Source organism: Prinia subflava, chromosome 14 (genome assembly GCF_021018805.1).
Source record: "Prinia subflava isolate CZ2003 ecotype Zambia chromosome 14, Cam_Psub_1.2, whole genome shotgun sequence".
NCBI classification, from domain to species: Eukaryota; Metazoa; Chordata; class Aves; order Passeriformes; family Cisticolidae; genus Prinia; species Prinia subflava.
The window spans coordinates 2,625,528-2,650,288 of NC_086260.1; positions in this window are offsets into that span (position 1 = coordinate 2,625,528).

Here is a 24,761-nt window from a genome sequence, read left to right on the forward strand (position 1 = left end):
CCCTTGGGGCACCTATGATGGTTCCTAATGTATTAATTGACCATTGTAGCTCAAAATTGAGTAATTTTAAATAGGAACTATGTTTTCTCTTTAAAATACATTGTGTATTAGCTCATTACAAACTGATCATGACAACGGTAGAGGTGAAATACAATATTCTCTCTACGATTTTATGGCAAATATTTATCCTTCAAGATAAATAATTATCTTTGTCCTAAGCATTAGCTCCCTTCATGACCAGGGAACCTTTGCTTATGTGTCTCCCAGCAAATCTGGTTTTGCTCCACCAAAGAAAATGAGATAATTGGGTGGAAAAGGGAGAAGCCAGAGGTTTCCACTGCAGGGTGACTGCAAAGTCAGTGGGAGAAGTCGTGCAAGGCCATGGAGAAATTGCCAAGTTCAGCATGCAAAAGGCAAGAGAAAGTAAAATATGGCTTGAAGTGTGATGAAGAGGATGAGGGTGTTAAGGGTGTTTATGCTGATGAGGATGTTGGCTCGGAGGGTGACCCGAGGAGAGGATAAATGGATTGCTCCCACTCCAGGGCTCTGGGCTGGCAAGGACAATGAATTCCAGGGGTTTCACTGGCACTGCCTTGTCACCTGTGCTGAGTAAGGGCTCTCACTCGTGCCTCTGAGTTGTGGATGCCACAGAGGGCAAAGACAAGCTGGAATAAATAAAATAAAGAAGGCTGAGTGAGAGAGGAGCATGCTCTGAGTGCTGGGATAAATCAGGAGTGATGCTGATGAGCAGGGAGGGGCACCCCTGTGAAATTGGGAACACTGACCAGAATGAGCCTCTGCTCATTAAATGAACAAGTTCCTTCTGAACCAGGACAAGAACACCAAACTGCCTTCAATTCAAGCAGCTAGAGAGGCATCTTTGCTGTCCAATTTGCACAGGGTTTGTTTTGCTTGCAGAATAATTTATGATCATTTCTGTTGCAGTAATGACCACGAGTTCAGCGTTGTGTGGGATGTGTCCTCACTCCTGAAGATCCAAAAATACAGAAATCAGGCAGGGGCTGGTGCAAACAATGCCAGTGGAATGGGGAGTGTTGGCAATACCAGTGTGAGTTTTATAGACTAAAGGGTTTTTTTCACCATGCTGTGATTGGGTTCTGTGATTCCACGATGCCCATGGCACCCTGAAGGTCAGGGTGGTTTGTCCCTGGGGCTTCCAGACACCTTCTGGGTGCTCCTTAAACACAGCTCAGGGTCCCCAGGGAGCAGGGGGTGCCTGGAGAGTCTGCACAGGGGAACTGAGGTTTTTACTGCCCTCGGGAAGAGGATGCACAGCAGAAGGATAATGGATAAAAATTAACTGATAGAGCTGAAAGGCATCAGCCCCTCGTGGGAGGGTCAGAGCTGAGCTGCTCATTCCAGCTCCCACCTCGGCAGAATTTCACTTTCCCTCAAGGGAGGTGGGAGGAGGGGCTGGTGGGGGGAAAAGGGAATTTTCTGGGGTCTCCTCCCAGCCTGGAGGGGTTCAGGGAGGCCACTCCAAGCAGCCCTGCACGCAGTTACCAGGACTTTTCAGGTTTTTCCTCTCTGTTGTTATGGAAACAGGCTGTCCAAGGGCTGCTGAGCTGCTGAATCCTGGATGTGCAGGGAGGGCAGGTAGACAGGGAATCCCTCTGTGCGGCTTCAAAGCTGAATAAAGACGAGGATGTTATTTTGGAGATAGGTTAAATTAGCACAGGGAGCCAAATGCTCTATCACAGAGGCTTTCCCAGGATGGCCACATCCACAGAAATCCTGCTGGTGGGAATTTCTGTGCCCACCTGAGGGCATGTGCAGCATCACCCCGCTGAGTGAATGCCACAGGTTTTGCCTGAGGTGATGCCTCATGGCACCCAGTCTTACCTGGTGCACATTTTGTTAGGACATTCCTCATGTTTCTGCAATTTGTTTCATTTCCTTAAATTTAATTTCATGCATTTCCTGAAGCTGCAGGATCAAAGACCTGAAATACAAACCCGTGCCAGGCTGACAGTGGTGATTTGGCGAAGGACACCTGACGAAATTCAACAACTCTCAGTGCTCCAAGGCTGGAGATAATAATTCCAAGTGTGTTATTTTATCTGGGATAACATCATTCTCCAAACCTCTGCTTCCAGTTCCCTGCTTGGCAGCTCAGGCTGGGTTTTTTGGAGCTCCAGCCCTGTGTGGAGTCAGTCTGATGCTCTGAGCCCGTGAGCCAAGGCAGTTTTCTCAGAGACACTCAATGACTTCTTTCAGAGCCTGCAAGAGGCAGCTGGCAGACACATGGACTCGTGTGAGCAGGCCAGGAAAATGTGTCTGATTGCAAAAAGGACAGGGAAGATGATTAATCCCTCCAAGGCCTTTCTGCCCCAGCTTCTCTGCAGTCCATCCGTGGAGCTGCTCCTCTCTGCCTCTCCCCCGGTTCACCCGCTGCTCCCTCCCTCTTTATCCAGCTGCACAGTTTGCCTCAGACTGCTCAAAGGCTGAAAATCAGATTGCGAGATTTAAGCAGAGAACAAAACCATCACCAGCCCATTCACACCGTCTCGGCAGGAGAGCAGAGGGAAGGCAAATTCCCCGACGCTGCAGCTCACACTTTGTGCAGGGAGGGATCGTCTGCAGCTCGCTCCTCTCAAGGAGCTCCTCAGCTCTGCTAAAGCTGCTCATCCCTGCTCTGGATAGTGCCAGCCTGGGACGGCAGCCTCTGGAGGAGCGTTTGTCCACTCAGTGTCACCTGCAGGAAAATCTGACTCGCTCAGGATGCCACAAGCTCTCGTAGGTAAAACTGATGCTGTGAGTTTTCTCTTCCCTGTATTCCAGGCTCTGTGCAGCTCTGAGCTCACACTCAGGGTCACTCAGCTCTGACACAGCAGGGACACAAAACAAATCCTTCTCCTGCTGCACACCAAGGACAACTTTCAGCCCCAAAGCACAAACAAGGGTGGCTGCAGGGAGGAACAAGAAGGATGGGACCTCCCAGCCTGGGGCTGGAATTGGACAATTCAACCCCAATGTGCAAATGGAGCAAAACTCATCAAAGTGTGAGACCTGGTGAGCGTTTGTGCATTTTGGGACCATTTTGGATCCACCTTGGGTGCAGCCCTGGCCAGGCTCTTGTCCTGCCCAAGGTGTATCCTAAAGGTCTTTCAATAAATCTCTGCTTTATTCTCTGGCTCTGTCCAGTCTCTGCTCCAGCTCAGCCTCCCCAAGGCATCAAAACCCCAGCGTTTCCACTGTCAGATCGTGGGGTATTGCTGCACATGGGAATGAAGGAACAGAAACTGTTGGATTGTAGGAAATTCCAGCCCTGGGCCACATTGGGAGAGAGTCAGGGCTTGTGATGCCCTCTCCTGGTGCCAGAGCTCCTCCATGGCACCACGGTCTGGCTGCTGCTTCTGGCCTGACACGAGGCCCTGATGTTTGTTTCTGTGTCTGTGAAAACTCTCAATTCAAGCAGCAAAATGCTTGTTTCTATGTCTGTGAAAACTCTCAGCTCAAGCAGCAGAGCTCACACTCTGGGAGAGAGGGGATGTGACCAGTCCATGGGATGTGTCACCATGCCAGGGCTGGCCAGGCAATGAGGGATGCTGCAGTGACACACGAGCACATCACTTCCTCTGGAAGCACCACAGCCACACGTTCTGGTCTGTGAAACGGTCCAGGGTTTTTAGCTGACACAAATTTCTTTGGTTTTGTGCTGCTCTGCACTGCCTGAGGTTGATAAAACCAACACCCCTTTCTTGTGGAAGGAGTGTCATGAGCAGCAGACCTGGCTCTGTGGGCAAAGTCACTGTGGGAGCTTCCCAAATAAGTCAATCCACATTCATCAGACCTTTAGAACAGAAACCACTGTCAGAGTTGCCCTGGGAACATAAAACAAAGCCAAAAGGAGACCTTTCTTTGCAAAGACTCCTTCCCTACAGGATACACAAGCTCTTTCCTCGAGCAGTGCTCTCAGTCTGGAGAAGACACAAAGGTTTGGTGTGATCAGTAAGAACCTGACCAGAACTCCTGAGTTCACAAGAAAAGCCCTGGGTCACAGTGGCACAGTGACAGAACAAAGCCCTGTGATGAACAGACAGCTTTTTGTTACTGAATAGTGCATCACACCTCGAATTTCAGTGCAGAAAAGGTGAAATCTGGAATTCTACAGCCTGTGCCTCCACCTAGAAATTAAATTACATGATATTTTTTCCACCAGTATTTGCTCCTGAAGGTTACATCACTTCCAGTTACCCTGAAGTAGACTGAGAGCCAGTTCTCTTCTACGTGCACTTCTCAGAGCTGGCAGCAGCTTGGAGGAAAGATTATCATGCAGGAGCAAGACTGCACTAATTGCAGAAATAGGTGTTTCAGCTGCTGCTGTTTGGAATATTGGACTGAATTAAAACAAATGAAGCTGACATTAAATAGATATTTAGAAAAACTACCAAGGGCTGGGGAAGCAGAGCTGTGCACAAGATGAAGGAGGTGTTTCATGCAGTGCAGTGTTTGGGGATCCCATCGCTGTTGCTGTCACTGAGGGCACACAGTGACCTGAGCCTTTCCAAGAATCTGCCTGTAAGACATGGGAGAAGTGTCCTGCTGCAGAGGGACAGAGAAATGTCCTGTGCAGAGTGACAGCAGCGTGCCATGGACAGTCAGCCAGTCCTGGGGGCAGCCAGACACCTGGAAGGGTCTGAGAATGCCAGAGGGGTTTGGGCTGGAAGGACTTTACAGATTATCCATTCCCACCCCTGCCATGGCAGGGACACCTCCCACTGTCCCAGCCCCAGTGTCCAGCCTGGCCTTGGGCACTGCCAGGGATCCAGGGGCAGCCACAGCTGCTCTGGGCACCCTGTGCCAGGGCTGCCCACCCTCACAGGGAGGAATTTCCTCCTCAACTCTAACCCAAATTGCCGCCCTTTTAGTTTAAAACCATTCCCTGTTATCCATCACTGCTTGCCCATGGAAAAAATCCCCCCCAAGTCTCATCCCCTCCCCATGGCTCTTCCTCCAGTCTTCCTCACACACAGCCAACCTCAGATTCCACGAGGAGCTCCCATCACCCTGAGCAAGTTTCCTGCATCAGCTGGAGCTTTTTCCCCCTGCAGGGCAGCACCTCAGTGTCCAGCACAGCCAGCCTCACGTGCAGCATGCAGGAGATGCAGGGATTCCAGCCTACAGCTGCTCCAACAAGAGCTGTTCAGATGCAGGAAAGAAATAAATTGGCAAAGCAGAAATCCAGGATGATGCAGAGCATTGTTCCCCTCCATAAAACCCTTAAAGGCCATGGCTACTAAGCAGTAGCTCTAAAAAATATGTATTTTTGCCTTTACCACTCAGACTTGAACCAAAACAAATGCACAGAGTGGTATTGCATGTAAACTCGTTTTTCTCTTTAGGGTAAATGCAGTTGTGAGCATTTTCCAGAAAATCCTGATAAAATAAAAGTATCCTCAGCGAGCCCTATGCCCTTCCTTCAGCTGCTCATTACACATCTTGCTCCAACAGTTCATCCTTGCTCTAACAGTTCATCCAGCTGAATTTTGGATCCCAGGTGTTGATGAGCACTGGAAAATTTTGCCAAAACCCAACTGTTTTAAAATCAGTACCCAGAAATTTTTCACCAGTGTGCAACATTTGTGAAACTCAGCGAGTAAAGGCAGAACTGGATCCACGTGGGTTGAAATGTGTTACACAGAAAGATTCAGAGGATAAATTGTTAATTGGAGGGGGAGAGGGGTTTTTCTCAGCATTCTTGCTTATAATCTTCCATTTACGTAGTGGAATAATCTCAAAATAGGGATTATTATAATGTATGAAGGCCTAATTGAAAGAAGGTGCTGTGTTTAACTCAGGAACTGTTTAATTTCAAATGCTTTTATCATCCCCTGATGTGAATCCACATTTAAACATGGAGGAAAAATACATGGTGTATTCAGGAACAAACAAAGGTATTGTCTGACATAAGAAGCTTATGTAAATGTGGGATGGCAGAGCTCCCTTTGCCATAAACCTTTCAAATACCTCAATAAATTATGAAAAAGAAAAAAATCTGTCTTTTAAGGAGGTTTGCCATGAGATTTCACCTGCCCAGAACTGAGGACAGCACTCTTCAGAGTAAAAAATTAAAATAAAATGAAATAAAACAAAAATGATTTAAAAAGGGAAATTTGCTGGGATCTTCCTAGACAGCAAATTGCAAATCAAATATCAACTTTTGTGTGCTTCCATTGTGGATGCACTGACAATTTGCTGATTTTCAAAGCAAGGTGACACCACGCAGGGCTGGGTGTACCTGCACCAGTGTTTGACATCCTTTCAGTCCCCCTTTACCAGCCAGTAATTTATTTTTGCTTTTAAAGGCACAGAGACCTTAAAAAATAACTTAAAAGGTGCCTGTACTCCAGTGGTTTAAAGCTTTGAAGGTAACAGAGTGAGAAAAATGCAGGAGCAGAAACGCTGGACATTTCCATTCTACCCAGTACAGCAGCTATCCTGGGATATCATCTCAGGAAAATCCTTCACCCCCTTCATTCCCTTGCTGTTCTCACCTTTTCATTTCCCTTTTAGACCAGAAGCACCTTGGAGAAGGAACCACGAGCTCCTAAACATGAACAGAATCCTTTAGTTCCTGGTGTTCCACTCCCAGTTGTTCTTGGAAGACCAACAATTCTAATTACACGGAGGCAGGATGCATGTGGATGCAACATTACTTTGTTCAGCCTAATCAGCTCAATTCCATCACTGGAACCTCTCTCAATTATAGGAGAATCCATGTGTGCCCCTGAGACAGCAGGAATCAATCCTAATTAATCCCCACTGCCTGCACCATTCTCCTGTGCAAACAGGGAAGGGACGTGAGGTGTTCCCAGCGTGGGTGGGAATTGTGAATTCCTTCTTCTGGGAATCTCCTGCTGCCCCGCCAGGAAAAGCTTGTGCTGTGCCAAGCAGGAATACCAGCACTATTTGTGGCAGCAAGAGCAATAAAATGGGTGTTTCAAGCAGCAAAACAATTGGAAGACTCATCAGAGGCTTTTCTAGAAAGAGCAGGGTATGACCCTCCTCCCTTCAGAGCAAGGGATCCATGGATTCATTCTTATCCGGGAAAACATAAAGAAAAAAATTGAGTTCCCTGTGTTTTATGTCAAATGAGAACTTCATAAAATCATTTCCTGACAGAAGAGGCTGAATTTTGTGTTCTTAGTGAATCACATCACAAACCCCTGAGGGTGAGCAGTGGTTTCCCCACATCCCACTGGGTGGAAGGGGCAGGATCAGGTCACCAGCACTGCCCCACTCCTGGCAGGACCTCCTGGTCCCCTCTGCAGCCACCTCCAGCTGCCCAGGGAGGAACAGGGAGCTGGATTGATCCCAAGAGCATCAATGACGTGCACAGACCATTTAGAGTGCTGTAAGTACCTCTTGAGCATCCCTGGCAATCAAGCTTCAAGTCTGTGTGTGCTCTTACCAAATGAGGGAGTGAATGGGGTGCAGTTGTTCCCTTTAATCATCTTTATTTAGATATTAGGCTCCTGATGTGGCTCAATTTGAGCCACAAAAGACACGGAGCCCTGGCTCCCCAGAAGCACCATGGAAAGGGCCCAGCTCTGACCCAGCACACAAACCTGCTCTCATTTTTATCCTCCCTGCTCTGAGTGTCTCATTTGCTACAAACCCATACAGGAATTAGAAATCTGCTGCATCTCAGAGAATGATTTTTGTCCACAGCATTTACACAATCAGAAATAAGTGAAATTATTCAGCAGAGTTGAAAAGTCAGGGGAGGAGGGCAATGAGCCAGGATGGACCCAAAACCCTCCTGCAGCACAGCATCCTCCCTTTATTTGGTGCAAAGACAGAATGCTGCTTATTCCTGACAGGAATTGCACTTCCAGGAGTCATACCCATGTATCAAAGCATACAGAAGGAAATATAAAACAAAATTGGAGGAGACCATCAGCAAGATTTTGTTTCAAACTTACACTTGAGATCAAAAGGTCGATTCAGATTTCCAGCCCTCCTCGTCCTAAGGATAAGCTGAACGATGCCACTCTTCTCCAGGGCCAGACCTGGAAAATATACAAATCCTTTGTTACAATTTGACCTTGCAAAGATCTCTCACAATGGGGATTATGGTGTTGGCAGAAGATTATTCTGCACCTGTTTCCGTGACATTTGTCCCTCGCAGAGGAAGTGCAAACACTGGTGACATCAACCCTCAGCAGTGCCTTGTCACTCCTGTGGAGACAGAGCTGGATGCAAAGAGAAAGAAGGGAAAAAAGGTGAAGAAATAAAACCAGAAGCAGAAACTGGAAAGCTTTTTTTTCCCCATCCACCACTTCTACCAACAAAGCAGAACCAAAGATGCACAGGAAAAATCAACACAAGCCAGAGAAAAGAAAAACACGTTGGAAATGTTCACAGGGAGGTGCAGGAACGCCCTGGCATTTATTCTGAAGTCATATCAAAAACTGCATCTCTCTTTAAAATATTGGGAAAGCCTGGATGAAACGCTTGATACAAAGGGTTCCGAGATGGAAGGAGCTGACAATGACAAGTGACTTCTCCCCCTTTTCCAGGGAAAAGAGACAGATGAAAACCAGGCTGTTGCAGCTGGATGCTCTGACTGAAGTTAGATGTTTCTTAGCAGGGGAGGAATGTGATAACTTTGGAAAAAAACCTGAATAAAACTGGAAAATATCCTCTGTGGGATGAGTGGGAGGCTGGTGTCACAAGCACTGACAACAAAGCTGGAAGCCAGCTTGGAATCCCAATTTTCAAGTGGCTTGAAGCTCTTCCTTTTCTCCCAGTTCACTTCCAACTAACCATAAGTGGGATTAAAGGACCTAATGAAATTATTACTATTTTCTGGGTTTATTACCTGTATTCTCACATCAGGCTATTCCTGGTACCACAATATTAACTTTCCTCATCCCTCGGCTGCTGATGGGAAGTGGGAACTTCTAAAAACTAATTTTGCAGGGCTGTTGTAAAAATCTCATTCTGTCTCTGATAAATACTCTCTTTGATACGGATCACATCTGTAACTCTCCAAAGAAAGGGCTCTCCTATGAAAAAAAAGTGAGTTTTATTGACTCAACAACACAGAGTGTCACAAGCAAATCTCTAGCTGAAAAATCTGAAATGGACATATTTCTTTTAAATAACCCTGAATCTTTTAATCCCATCTCAATAACAGCAACATGGAAAGAAATAAATCTAAGTTTTGTACCTATGTGATACCAAAATCTCCTTGATTTCAGCTAGACCATAAACACATCAGTGACCCTGTTTCTGTAAAGACGTGTTGAGATTTAATTTACAAAAAGCATAAGCTATTTTAAAAATATTCCCCAGTTTTTCATCTTCATTCGTTCTGATGCACATATTTCAGCAGTTTCCAGTTTTTCAGTTTTCTCGGCCAAGCAGAAATATTTATTATACTTGTAAAGTTTATATTAGCCTGTAGCAAAGCAATTTATCATTACCATACATGGGTGACTTTGCTGATTATTAAAATACTGTTAAAGTGAAAACTGTTCAGCTCACCACTCTCCTCTAATTTATTCCTGTTGTTTGACTTCAATTGGAATAATTCTGAAAAATAATACATCAGAGTCAGAAATTGAGACAGGGGATGGATAGACAGGGAGGTGAGAGGTGCCTGGCTGGTGATACTGAGATGTTCTGAGAGGGTTTGGGGCTGGAAAGAAATGGGAAATGGGAAAAGGAGGCTCAGGGGGGACCTTGTGGCTCTCACAAATCCCTGACAGGAGGGGACAGCCGGGGGGATTCGGGATCTTCTCCCAGGGAACAGGGACAGGAGGAGGATCAGGGTGGACAGCAGCAGGAATTTCCCCATGGAAAGGGAGCTCAGGCCTTGGCACTGCCCAGGGAGGTTTGGAGAGCCCATCCCTGGAGTGTCCAAGGAATTGGATGTGACACTCAGACTTAAAGCCCAAAGTGTATCAAGGAGAAAAGAAGATAAATATTCTAGATCTTTTTTTCCAATCCAATAAAAATCAAGGAATCATTAAAGCTGGAAAAGCCCTCTGAGATCATTGAGTCCAACCAGCACTGACTGCCAAGGCCACCACTGCCCCCAATTGCCACATCCACACATCTGTTAAATCCCTCCAGGGATGGTGATTCCACCACTTCCCTGGAAGAGCATTTCAATGCTTGGTCACCCTTTAGTGAAGAAATTGTTCCTAATATCTAAAATTCCCCTGGTGGAACTAGAGGCCATAACAAAATGCCTTAGGTTCCCATATCCTCACTGAATGCAGGAATAGGACAAATTCTCATTGCTTAGAACACCTCCTTCCTGTCTCATTTTACAGCCCCTGTGGCTGAATTTGAGCTGGAATTTTGCACTCCGGGTTTCCAGACTGCAGGGGTTATTTATGGCTGAATCAACAACTCCTCAATGCCAGGGGCTGTGATGGCAACGCTGAGAGAACGGCCCCCAAAATCTGCAGCAGGTCCTGCTGCAAGTTTTGGGTTAAGCATCGTCCCTCCTTTGGTCTGGGAATCTTGTAAAATTAAAACATGACAAAACCCAAATGCTGGTAAGCAGATAAGAGCACTGAGCTCATTATTCTGCTCTGTTCATTCCCCAGCAGTTACATTTTCCTCTATCGTTTGCTGTCTTTGTAGTGATAACTCACATCATTTTAGAGTTGCACAAAATGAGATTTCAACAAAACACTTATTTCTCAATCTGAATTGACCGTGTTTTAGGTAATATTTCCACATCCTCTCATTTTTTTCCCTGAAGTTGAACCTCGGGTCAAGTTGTAGACCGCTCTTCTCTGACAACAATTGCCCCAATCAGAGTGGTCGCTTTACTTCTTAATGAGCTGATTTTTGCTCTGTTTCTTCCTCTGCCTTATCTTAAAATGCAGAAGACGGTAATTTACTTTGGTGCACGCCAAATCCCCTCCAGTCAGAAACACATTCTTCTGAAGCCAGAGTGGCCAATAGCAAACAAAGTTCAGTTCTTTGGGTGATGTAAAAACAACGCCTGACGGAAACAAAGGCAGCTGCTTTGATTTATTTTGCCTTCCCCCAGCACTACAAGCCGGCGCTCCGCTTGCCCTTTTCTCTGCAGTCGCACATTAAGCTGAATGCTTTAGAGATTTCTTTTTTTTCCCCCAACAACTCCCAGATCTCTGTCCTCATCAGTATTCGGCGCCCTCCCCTCGGCAGATGCGCGGCTCTCCCCCTTTGTTCCCGGGTTCATTGTTCCCCATTAAATGCAGTTGCCATTTATTAGTCCAGATGCGGGGATGATCCAAGGACCCCGGGAGATTCGGGGTGCTCACACCCACCCTGGCATCATCACAGATTTAAATGTATGCACCCAAACCAGGGGCTGCTTACGGGGGATTTATGGTGTCCCCCAAATGATGGCAAAATGTGATTTTTCAGCCAGAAGGGAACCATCTTCCAAGGTGTTTTTTTGAAGGTTTGCTCTTCCCCGGCTTTGAGGACACAAAAAATCCACAGGAGCAGGTCCTCAGCTGGTGAGAAATCTTGTTAGGATTAATGCTGCTTGGGTTGATTTACACCAGGTAGGGGTGTGAGCAATTAAATCTGTGCTGTGAACTATATAATTTCTTAATGAAAATTTAATGTACTCATGCTAGGCCACAATACTTGTTTTTTGGGGAAAAAGGAGACCAAAAATTAAATATGGAAACACTGGGAGAATCCATTCTGGAAACACAAGACAAATAGGTAGGAAATGGAGTGTGTCATGCTCAAATATTCAAACTACTGATAATATAAACAGGTGGCAACCATATAATACAAAGTACATTAACCTGGAATTCTGTAGACACTTGGATGATAGGAAAATAGGATTTCACATCGTATTAGCCCGCTGGTCCATGAAATCCTATATCCTTCCTCCAACACTGGCTAGTTAATTCCTCAGTGGAAGTTAATGCCTCAGAAACACAAAGTGCTGCAAGACACAAGAAGCAGGAAAACAAAGTGCTGGACAACCTTTGAAAAAAAATTGGGAAAAGCCAAAAATGAGAGCTCATAGTTCCATTAAGAGCAGAGATTTGCTGCTGTAGAGCCAAGCTCAGCTGGGTGTTGGGTGGCTGGAAGTGAGCGGTGCTTTCCCCCTCAGGTTATAACCCAGCTCCCCATCAGCCCTGCCTCAAATTTATGATCCCAGTGCCCTTTGTAAATAAAGATGTTTCCACTTCATAAAGCCAAGGGTATTACTGGCAGTCACTCTTCCCTTTCTCCAAGGGGGGTGGCAACTCAGTGACCCTTCCTTTGTGACAGTGCCTCAAACCAGAGCTGGGAGTCACTGGTAGGGACAGGTTCAGATAAAATCTGACAGATAATGGCAAACCCAGTGAATATTTTCTTGGCTACCATGGAAATAGCTCTGGGTTTAAATTAAAATAAATATTCTGGCATATTCTGGCTGCATCCCTGGAAGTATCCAGCATCAGCTTGGATGGGGCTTGGAGCAACCTGGGCTAGTGGAAGGTGTCCCTGCCCATGGCAGGGGGTGGAATGGGTGATCTTTAACTCCCCTTCCAACCCAAACCATTCTGGGATTCTGTGTTTTATTGCCTTAAAGGTGGGTTCACACTGAGAACTAAGCCTGGAGCACCCTCAGAGGACTTCAGAAGGAACTGCTCATCCTTCAGCTGGGGCAGACCCCAAGCTCCTGCATCGTGTCCCCACCCTGGCCACACACGGATTTTTGGGGTTTGTACCCTCTTGGAGAGAAAGCAAACCCCCACAGCAGCCAGGGGAAACATCTCAAGAGCCAACACAAAATCAAATCCTTGTACCTGAACCCAAGCAGTGCCATTTCCCTGCTACAACTGGGTGTGGATCCTACAACACAGCATGGGCACTGCTTTCCTTTGTTCCCAAATGATCTTTTCCCTAATACACACCAACAAAATCACAATTTTCAGGGAAATGCTTTCAGAACTGTAAACTGTTCTAAAAGCTGAACCCAGGCAGGAGCTCATGATGTAGTGGATTTACTAAGCCAGGTCTAAGCACACAAGAGTGATGGGAAAAAATATCCTGTCCAGTACTTTTTTAATAGACTTTGGGTAACAACAGTACACAGAAAAGCATCATTTAATATCTTAAATGATCCATCTTGTCATGCTATGGCTTCATCTCACATGATCTATTGCTTTACAGCATGCCATTATGTATATAGAAAAAAAATCTCTTGTAATAAATTATCACAGCTCTGTTTACTCCTCAGGATCTGCTTCCTTTCCCATTTAACCCATGCCAGTGTAGGTCCATTTCCAAAAACATGGATCCTTCTCCTAATCTTTGTGAGCCCTTTTTAAGCACAGATATTTGTGATCTCTCTCCTGGATAGCAAATATTTGATGTATGACCACTAGAGCTCAAGTCTTACCGATAAACACCAGATTTATAAAGAATTTTAATCCATTTTTGAAGACGATGGACAACTCAAATCCTACAGCTACAAGGAAAGGAACAAAAACCTTGGAGAAGCTGTCTTAATTCCTTCATGTGTTTTAGAAATGTTCTTGATAATACTTGCCTTGAAACATCTCCTGGATAAAGAGCTCAAACCTGGATCCTGCTCTTGGTGCTGTGATGTTGCCAAGAGCAGAGGGGTGTTCCAAGGTGGATTCTTCTCCTTCCCATGGCCTGGAATTGCACACAGAATCCAAGGAATCACAGCTGGGCAGAGCTAAAAGGAGATCTGGAGATGTTCTAAAAATGAGGATCCCACAGAAATGCCAGGATGGGGCAGGCACTGAACGGTTCCTCATTTATGGATCACCAATTCCTGTGCAGATCCCAGCTCCAGATCAAGGCTGTCACCTCCTGCCTTTGTCAGTCTGCAATTCCTAAACAGCTTCCTCTCTCCCCTTATAAATGACATTTTTGATACGTGTTATCACATTTTTCCATTCAAATTCCATTGAAACTGTAAAGCAGCATAACAAAACACCAAATTATTCCTTCCAGATTCAGCAACTGGAATTAAAGAGGGATTTTTTTCTTTCTTTTTGAACATAATTGTAGTATTTCATATTCCTTCTACAAAGAGCAGGATTTAATGGCTGTTATGGATTTTTCACCCCCTTAGAGAATTTCTGAAAAATTCAATTATTTTTGGAGACTGCTTGAGTTTCTATCTCTCAGTGATGATGAATTACCCATTGCAGTGGCCAACTTAAAAACAATACACAAAAATCAATTGTTTGACTAAAAGAAAGACACAAAGAACCTGGGACTGGCACACACTGACTTTGCCCTGAGTTTAAAAATGCACTCATTTCAATCATTTTGCCTTTTTAAACTGCTTTCTGCTGCAGCATCTGATTACATTGCGGCTTTTTTGCTTTCCCAAAGAGAGTGACTTTGCCAACAAGATGATTTGCCATCACGAAATTGTAATTAACTTAATGAACTTTGTCTTTTAAACAGTTGGAGATTCGAGAGCTAAGAATAATGATTATTCACAAGTAGCAGAGTTTGGTTTCAAACATACATATTCAGTGCCAGATATCAGCAATTTGCATCTGAACGTTTGCATGTTCAGACCTGCTGACTGTCTAAGGAATAATGTTATGCACCAAATAATAGCTGTAGAAATAACAATAAATAACACTGAAAATGGAATCGAAGGAATACCTCTTATAATGAAGAGTTTTAGAGCTCAAATCTGATGATAAAAGAACAACATTGCACCAGGCCACAGCAAGGGTCCTTCTGTGGAGCCCTGAGATCCAGTTGGAAGCCAACTTTTCATTCTGTCCGTGGCTCTAGAGACAAATTAGATCTCCTGCTTTGGGCTGAGCAGCACAAATTGTCAAGGAGAAAAAATAGTTAGCCTGGAGCTATCATTACAAATTGTTGGGATGCCAAGTGCTGGGGCTCTGAGAACCTGCTGGTTTTCCTTCTCTAGAAGTATTTCATATGAATCTCGTGCTGAACAAATCCAAAGTATTGCACTGAAAAGCAGGGAAGTCAAATCTCAAAGCTCTTACTCACTTGAGTAACCTCAGAGTCAAAGCAGTGGGATCCAGCTCCTCATTACACATCCCTGAATGGAATTTTGGGATAATGCTCCTGGGATCTTCACTGAGGACCCACCTTGATCCTCTCCTGTTGGAGGAGCTTTACAAAAACTCCAAAAACCCTGCAGATGTGGGTCCTGCTTCCCTTCCTGCAGAGAGGAACCAAAATGACCACGCTGCTCTCCAGCCCTTCATAAAGGAACCTTCCCCCAGTGGTTTTCACCCTGCTGAGGTACAAAAAGGGAAATGTTCAGCAATTCCTAAGGTAGGAACAAAAGCTTTCCACCAGCAGCAGCTGCAGGGTTTGGATCCCACCATAAATTGTAGATTAAATTGTGGGCATGAAGGCATGAAATTCGGGTAATGCTATTAACTCATCATTTTTATGTAAGGGCTGTCTGAAATACAAAACCTTGCTAAAACACCTTCCTAGCACAAATATGGCTCATCCCAGCTCCAGTTCAGGTGGATTCAGCTGCCCAGATTAAGTCCCACTAAAGAATAATTGTATTTACATTACAGCTTTTGCAGTACAAACGTGCAGATTTCAATGTGGGACACACCCAGACTCCAAATTCCTCAGCACTTCTGCCATTTACAGAAATAAATGTTATGTCCAGTCCTGCAAGACCACGACTGCAGTAAGTGTTCCCACCCTTGGAGCAGTTTGAGCTGCAGGAGCTGGTGGTAAATCAGAAATTGTTCTCATGTAAAAATGTTCATGTGATGGTGATGGAATTGTGCACGGGTCCCTGCTGAACCAGCAGCAGAGCTCACCTGCAGCACAGCAGGAACAAGGGAAAGGCACTGCCATGGGTGGGAAAGGCAAAGCAGAAAGGAACAGGGCTATAAACCAGCAAATATCCTCAGTAAAAAGCTCCTCCCCTGAAAAAAAGCAGCACCACAGATGAAGAAGTTTGTGTCAGCAGCAGAGAGTGAAGAGCTGAGGGTCCCACGGGACATCCAGAGATGCCAGCAGGTTTATTAAACCCAGACTTGGCTGGAGCGTGGTCACAGCCCAGCTCCAAATCACCCGATGCCTGGAGGCTTAATCTGGGCTCAGACATCTTTTTTGTTGCAATCTTCACCCAGAAAAACCTGACAATGAACAAAATTATCAACTGCGAGCTCAAACACAATCCTCTACCCCATTTTAAAACACAGGCAGGCGCCTTGTTTGGGGGCAATAAAGACAAATCCTGTCACTGCGAAGTGCAGGCAGCTGACAGCATTTCCTGACACATCCTTGAGGGCAGGAATCATTTACAGCAGCTCGGGGAGCTCCCCCTGCCCTGCCCTGCCAGTCCCGGGCTCATTCACACTGCACATTTCCACTAAATTCCACCTGCAGATGCCGTGGCTCTGCTGCTTTCTGTGAGGCTGCCTGAAAACCAGGACAGCTTTGATGATCCCTTCTGGGCTGGAGCTGTTTTGAAGTGCCTCTTGCCTTTTCCTGAAGCCAAATCACTGAGAAAATGCTCTGTACAAATATAATTTATAAGGGCAAGCACAAGCAGGGACATTCAGAGACAGGCTCAGCCCTTCCACGTGCTGAAATAGGAAAGATGAAGAATTATTATGCTCAGGAGGTGGAGGACGATGTTGTCACCATTCAGCAACATCTCCTGCATTGCCAGGGGCAGGCACATTTCCTTACAGCTGGAAACAGTAATTAAGGTTACTTTTTAGGGAATTCCTTAAAGGATCCTCACCATCCCCTAAATTAGGCACTATTTACCTTAGTGAGGTAAAACAGCACCTACCCAGCCCAAAATAACAGAGGTGAAAGAGAAGAAATGAAGGGACAATGAGAAGAAAAATGAAAATCTTTTTCTTTGAGCACCATATTTACTGTGTGCACCATATTTACAATGTATACCAGCTTTATGGTGCGTGTCAATGCCCCAGCAGCTGCCTGATTGTTATCCTTGATGTTTGCACTGAGTGAACCAGAGCATCATTCTGAAAATAAAAGCAAAATAGACCTCGGTGAGCTCAGGGGTTGCCCTGCAAACAGCGTCCACCTGAGAGAGGAGAGGGCTTGGGACACTCCCTGTTTCAGTCTGCAGCCCTGCACACTCCTTCTTTCTGTTCCTCACAAAGGTTTTGGTGCCTCCTCCATTCCCAGTCTCTCATTAAACTCCAATTTGGCAAATCTTTCACTCCAGTGTGTCCCAATTTCTCCCAGTTTTTGGGAATTTGGAGTTTCCACAGGCTTTGCACACACAGCAGCCTCAGGGATTGCCTGCAGACACTCACAGCTTCTGCAGGAATTCTGCACAAGCGCTGCTTGCTGGGCTGGAAATTCCATGTGCTCCTCATCAAAATCACACTTAATTGCAGCCAATTCCAGGGCTATCAGAGGAAGGGTTTGCACATTGCCTTATCACAGCCCCACTGGCAGCCCCTGGCACTTCGTCTCCAGTTTGTTTCATATCCAGTTCAAAGCTGCCTGCCTTGGAATTCTCCACGGACCACTTCCAGCCATCCTCACAGATCTGGAGCCCACGTTCAGTTCAGTTTCACTGAAGTCCCTGGGAAAATTTCCATTGATTTTAATTGAACAGGCTGTTCAGCTTTTTTTTTTCCCCCCTCTGGCAATGAAACATTCCAACCACAAAATTCAAGGCCATGGGAGTGTGGGTCTCCTGTTCCTTGGTGAAACTGAAAATCACCCCGGATTTTGTGAGATTTGCAAGCAGGAAACATTTGGTGTGTTTTCCTCCTGAAGCACACACCAGTTGTGTAATGGGTCTGTGTGTGAAACTGCTGTGAATTATGCATTGAGGTTTGCTGGAACAGGACTTGGAGAAAAAAAAAACCTTACTTTGCATTTTATGTTAAATTGTCGATTTTCGTAAGTTTGTCTGTTGCTTTTTTCTTACCCAGGAAAATAAAAAATCATAATTTTTTGACATGACTGCTAAAACAGTGGATCACACCATGATTTGCAATAGGATTTCAGGCAGGGCAGATTTATTCCTGTCTAGCCTATTACTGTTTTCATGGAATCACTAAGGTTGGAAAAGACCTCCGAGATCATCAATCCAACTATTGAATGAATACATACTGAATATCTGAGCCCTGGATCTGCTTTCCCTGCAAAATAGAACTATTAACAATGAAAAAGGGATGTTGGCCATGTTCCTCATGCTTTCTGGAGCAGTTGGGAAGAAAAGAACAGGATGTGGAGGCAGCCAGAGGAGACCTGTGGGGTGGCAGTCAGTGATGGATGCTCAGTGGTTCCCAAATAATTGTGCCCCAATTCCAGGCACCTTCCAGGGCTGGCACTCCCCTCCTGGGATTCCTTCCCTCTTGGGCAGGGAGATTCCTCATCCTGGTCAAATATTGTGGATATTTTGCTTGCAGCACTGAAGGGCTGCTCCCCATTCAGGGGGGTTGTGATGAGTTCAGGAGCATTGGCCAACAGTGAGATGCCTCCCATGGCAATGAAAAGAAATCTACAACAAAAAAAAGTCCACAAAGTTCAAGTCTACCTCAGGTTCACTGATTCCTGCTCTATTCTCTCATGCTGTTCATCTCACAATGCAGGGCTGCAGAATTCAAACACATTTTCTCCAGGCTTCCTTTGCTGTACAAAACAAGGTTGATTCCATTAAAAATATACCCAAAACTCAACAAAACCCCACCAAAAATCCAAGAGAAACAAACAAACAAAAAAAAACCCCACTACCAGCCAGAAAAACCCCAAACCTCTGAAATATGACATGTTCTCCCTCCAAATAAAGCCCCAAACCACCAAATACAAACCCAAAGCCAAACTGTCTCATTTACAATCAAGTATCCTAACACTGAGGTTCCCCACACCAACAGCCAAGTGAAACCAAATAATTACCTGGATTCCTCAGGTAATGCTTGACAGCATCAAATTTCTAAATTTTTACCCCTGACACAGCAAAAAGCAAACCCTCCTCCAGGCCTGGCCAGGGCAAATAGGCATTACTTAATGATTGGTGTTCCCCTCCAGCCCACAGAGTGTTAACTGAATGGATTCCATTACCACAGGAATAGCAAAAACCAGATTAAAAACCAAGCCAGCTGTAAACTGAGCCAATGATTTTAATGGGAAGAAAATAAAGGCTGGCAATTGCATGGTGAAGTGCATCAAAATGTTAATTGCTTGCAGTCACATCCTTCTGAACTGGTGGAGAGGGTGATGGAGATAAGGCCTGATAAAGCCCAGCAGAAGTTCTGGGCTTTGGGAATTCTGCAGTGGAAATGAATGAGAAAAATGAGGAATATCTGCAGCAGTGTGGAATTAGTGTTGGAATGAGTTGTAAAATAATGTTTTGCTTTTGGTTTTATATCTGTGTAAATCTGTGTACATTTGTTTTAACTCAGCAGTTGAAATAGATGTATATAGATTTTTATTCTATCTACTTGATTTATTCTTGCTCTGATTTTTAGGCAAAGATTCTTCAGTGCAGCCAAGCAGGGCCAACCTGAGAACAAATATGACTGGTACCACTGGTGTCTCCCCAAAACACAGTTCCCAGCACCAAAATTAGTTGCACATTACATCAACACACCTCAAAGCACATGCACAGGTGAGCAGCAGAATGATCTTTCCCATTCCTTTTAGAAAATCCGTGTTTTCTGTGGTCCACAGAGAAGAGCATTTTAGTCAGCATCACCTGAGGCCGAAAAAACTGTGGAAAATCCAGCCTTAAATATAAATTCCAAGTTGTTGCAAAAATTCTCACCTTATTTTATCCAGACCATCCTATCCAGGTGTTTTATAAAGGGCTGAGCACTCCCTCAGCCTGGTCCTGACCGTGTTTGGTTTTAGGAACTGGCTGGAGGATAAAAGTCCTGGCACACTGGCAGTGTGCAACAGGACATAGGAAGAGGATGATTAAAGAAAATCCTATTGCATTCCAGATGGAATCATGTTTCTTACAGCCTCCCTAAATGTTGAGGGATGGAGTTTTGATTTTAACCAGACAAATCCCAAAATTACAGGAGGCTCTCCAAATCACCCTGATGAGATCCTCTCAGCTCTCACTCCTCACTCACAACCACAGAACGTCCTCAAAACTGCCCTGACGGGAGCATGGAGGAATGAGAGTCTGGGGAATTTTAAAATGTCAGAAATATGCAAATATTACAGATTAGTATTCCACAGAGAGCCATAATTTCCAGTGTTTGCACTCATTTTAGCATTCCTTTTAAATTAAAGGCACAATAGGTAAGCTGGCAGCATGCAGATGGTTTAAAGGCTTTGAAACGTCCTTATTCATAATTTTGATTTTTTTTCCTAACAGGAGCTATTTAGAACCCACTTTTTGTGCTCTTTCAAAGGTAACAGGATTTGGTCTGGAAACGAAATCCAGCAGGAAACCAGCAGGTGACTCGACTTAATGGGTTTGCATATTTTAAACCCAAATAACACGAGTTAATAGCATCCCTTCAGGAATTTTGACGTACCTTGACCTGCAGGCACCGAGCTGTGTGGGGAAGATTGCAAGGGGCAAATCTAAAATCCCCAGGGACAGGCACAGGAGGGATGTGGCACTTAGGAGAGCCCTGGAGTGGATCCGACAGCATCGCTGCCCTCGGGTAGGGACAGCTGGGTGAAGGATGTCACACACACTGCGCTGCCAGAGACAGCTCCAGAAGGGGAAGTGCAGGGAGGGGAATCAGGATTTTGGGCAAAATGTGTTAAAAACCTCCCCAGGCTGAGGGAGGGGTGGGTTCAGAGCCAGCCACCAGCAAACCCTGAGTGCCGACCGCGCTCACGCCGCTCTCTGACCTCCGAGGGTCTCCCTTCCCTGGGGAGTTCTGGGTTCTGTTCCGTTTTTAGAAGTTGACTGAAATGCAGAGGGATTGCTGTGGAGCTGGCCTGCAGAGGGGACAGATCCATGTTCCCTTTCCCCTCTGCCTGAGGAGGACCTGGCACACACCAGAGCAGCATCACAGGCCAGGCTGGGATGCAAACCACAAACTTGGTCTGTGGTCTGAGATCCTCATCCCCCACGGGGTGTCCTGAGCTGTGATTTATCCTCTCCCCATGACTTTTACCCTTCTGCTGGCCTCAGGACTCGCACCTCTGCTATGACAGCCTCCAGCACTGAGCACTTCTTGCTCTGACCAGGCTGTGAACAGGTACTGCTGAGGGAATAAAGGATGCTGGGTGCTCCTCTTCACCCCTCAGCTCTCAGGGTGTGGATTCTCGTCCTTCCCAGAGCTCCAGGGGTCTCCTCCTGTCCCACCATGCCCAGACACAGCTCTGTTGGCTCCTTGGATTAAACCCCTGTGCCTTGTTGAGCTGGCCCCAGAGCAAACCTGTTGCCCAGCCCAGCTCAGGTGGAGCCCATATGGCTGCTGCTCCTTTGGGGCAGCTCCAGCTGGGAATTTAGATGTCAAAGAGATGATAAAAGACATCTCTTTCTCCCTCTTGAAGATGTTTGTCCTTTCCCTGCTGCTTCAAGGACTCGGCCCTCGTGTGCCCACCAGCACAGTCCTGGTGGAGCCTCACCAGTTAATGGATTTCCCCTTGCTAAGCAGGGGGAAAACACAGGAAAACAACCTGAAGAAATAAAAGCTTATCCTATTAGCTACTTCCAATTATCCTTGATGGGTGGCTGTGCCAGGGGCCAGGGGGAGATGCTGGCAGGTGTAATTACTGGCTCCTCTTTGCAGGGTTGTAACCTCTGACTTGCAAGGCCTGTCTTCAGGTACAGAAGAAAGAGAAATCGCTGAATAAATTATGATGAGCGGCTGCCCCGCATAAATAAAGACGATTTCAACTGAAACAGGATAATTTTAATTGCAAAAGCTTTTTACTCCCAGTCCTTCACCCCTCGTGTTGGGTGATGTGAGAAAATATCCTCGCAAAGAATGGTCTCTTGTTAAAAAACGCAGGCAGCAGGACAGAATGTTACAAGGGAAAATATTTATGTGGAAAAAATATTGCATGTCTGGTTGACAAGAATCTACTTGTGCTTGTTACAAAAAGCTACAGCGCAGCTTAAAACTGACAATCCATTACTGGAAATCCATCTTTTTCTTAGGATGATAAAGCAAGATTAAATTATAGATTTCACAGCAGCAATTCTGACATTCTGCATTTAAACTCACACCTTCTGCTTTCCCAAAGCTTCTTTAATCCATTCACTGGAAATAAATGGTCATGCTCAAAAAATTGCCTGAATTCATGAATGCTTTCATTACAGGAGATGTAGGAATGAAATCCCCCAAATTCCTCACAGACCTTGTTAAAAAAAAAGCTTTCTCATCAAAACCTAATTTTTAGCATTTATTCAGCTTTTCATGTTTAATTTGATTTGTGAACAAGCACTTCCCCCAAGTGCATGGCTGCTTTTCCCATTTAATTCAGATTTGCAGAGAGGGCTCAGATGTAGTTCCGTGTTGGGCAGGATTTGAGACCATTGCCATTCATACATGAATATTTAGTCACACATGAAATCCATCTGATCCACGGGCCGCAGTGCCAGGGAATAGGGCAAGTTTGTTATCCACTAAATTAAACCTCTGTGTCCTGTGTGGAGCCGTTTAAAATTGAGATTCCCGCTCAGTGCACCTTGCTCAGTGCTGTGCCCCAGAGTTTAGGGCTGGAATCTGGGACCAACTCCCTCAGAGTGGTGTTATCCCACCTCTGCTGGGTCACTTTGATGATTCAGTGACAAACAAAAGCTGCTAAAGCCTCCAAACCTCACATCCCTCCTCCCAAAGATCCATCCCAAACCACAAACAGATGTGTGTGGGAGAGGGAGAGACTTCCCAGCTTTCCAACCCCCAAAATCTGGACAAGGAGTTGGACACTGGAGCTCCACCAGATGCTAATGAGGTTTCTGTGAGCCCATCAATGCGGGCACTCAGGCTATTTGCGGGCACTGATGCGTTGGGTTGTTAATTGTGAGCGCCCATTGAGGGCACCTCAAATGAACCTCAGTCCTCCCTCCCTTCCCACCCCCCTTCCCGGCTCCGAGAGAGAACAAGGAGTTCAGCTGCCAGGACCTGCTCCTAAGCCAGGGCCCTTCGGAAATTGTTAGGGGAAAGGACGGGCAGTGCTGGAGGGAGGAGGGAACTCAAGGATTTTAGTGGGTTTTATTTTTCTTCATCACCCAAAGGTGCCATCGCTCTGCTCTCGCCTGTTCTCCGAGCTCCCCAGGGGAATCCTGCCCAGACTCTGTTTTCCAGGCCAGGGGAGAAGGGTCCTGTGTGAGTGAGAAGCTGTAGCTACTCTCTTATTCCTATGATCAACATATTTTTTACAGGATTTTACAGAAATGTATTCCATCTCTCAGCCTTTTGGCCTCCCTCTTCCTCTTGTCTGCTCACACAGGGGCAGAGATCGTTTGCCATCATTCCAGGAGTGTTATTTTATATGCTGGAAAACCTCTGCTATTTGAGTACCACAATTCAAGGATTCATGAAGGATTTCAGCACAACCAACCAGCCCAAACAAACTCCACAGTTTCATTTGCAGAGTGTAAAAATAAGTCCAGCACATCCATTTGCTGTGTGAGGCAATAACCCTCGCAGTGGATGCTCTGCAGGAGTGTAGGAGAGCACCTGGCCCATCCCCTTGGAGGCCCACACGACCATCTGCAGGACATGAGAAAACATTAAAAAGTAAAACAGCCCCCAGGGAAAAGCCATGCATCACCAGAAAGAGGCACAGGCCTGCTTCAGGTTAAACCCCATGAAAACAAAAAAGCCTTGGTGTCCCCGGGCAGGGCAATTTTCTTCACTGCGAGGATTTGGGCTCAGAGCAGGGGGATGGAGACAGATCCCACAGGCAGCACAAACCCCTGTGCAGCCCTGGCTCAGTGATGCTGAGTTCAAATGTGCACTGGGAATGTGTTGGAACCCTGGAGAATGTCAGGGGTTTTGTGCTGACAGGCACTGACCCTCGAGCAGGCACTGGATTTGACCTGAGGCTGTGGAACAGACTTCCAAAACTGAGTGATGGCACTGGGGTTGTGGGTGTGTAATTTGAAAGAGATTGTGTGATCTCACAGGGTGAAAAACGGAGTTTAAGATTTTAGTATATAGTAATATATATAAAGCAGTATGGAGGATTTGGGCCCTTGGCTAAGTTCTTCCTCTTTCACCTTCTTCAGGGGTTTGGGTGGTTTTTCCTAACTGGATGAAAAAGTCCACACTGCAGACCCCGGGTATTTGATTATTGGGTCAAAAGTATAAATAGGTGTCATCTCGTTATTGGATAATTAGTGCTTAAAAGACCTTGGAAAGGGTTAGAGAGGAGCCATTTTCCACCTTGTTAGCTAGAGCTCATGACTCCTGAGACTGTGCTATAGATAAGAATTAATAAACACCGAGTCCAAACACAAAACTGTGACTGCCGTGCGTTAATCCCGGCTCTAACAGGGAGCAAAGAAGATAAAAACCCAACAGGAGTGGGAGCCCAGAGCTGAGCTCAGGTGATGAGGAGCTGAACAGCACCAGGGGGACACTGCCAATTCAGCCCACGTCCTCAGCTAGTGGCAGAGAGGCTTTATGGATGCACGGAACAGAAGGCTGAGGCCTTGGGGACCCATAACAAATATTTATCCAGAGAACAAACACCCAAATTTAAATCCAAGTTCGTGCAATCTGGACGTGCAGAGTTCAGAAGCTTCAGCTGCAGAAAGGGCAGGGCAGGAGGGGGCAATTCTGCCAGGCATGGTGGGGTTCAAGGACGCTGTGGATCTGCCACAGAACTGGCCAGGGCTGTCACACCCATCT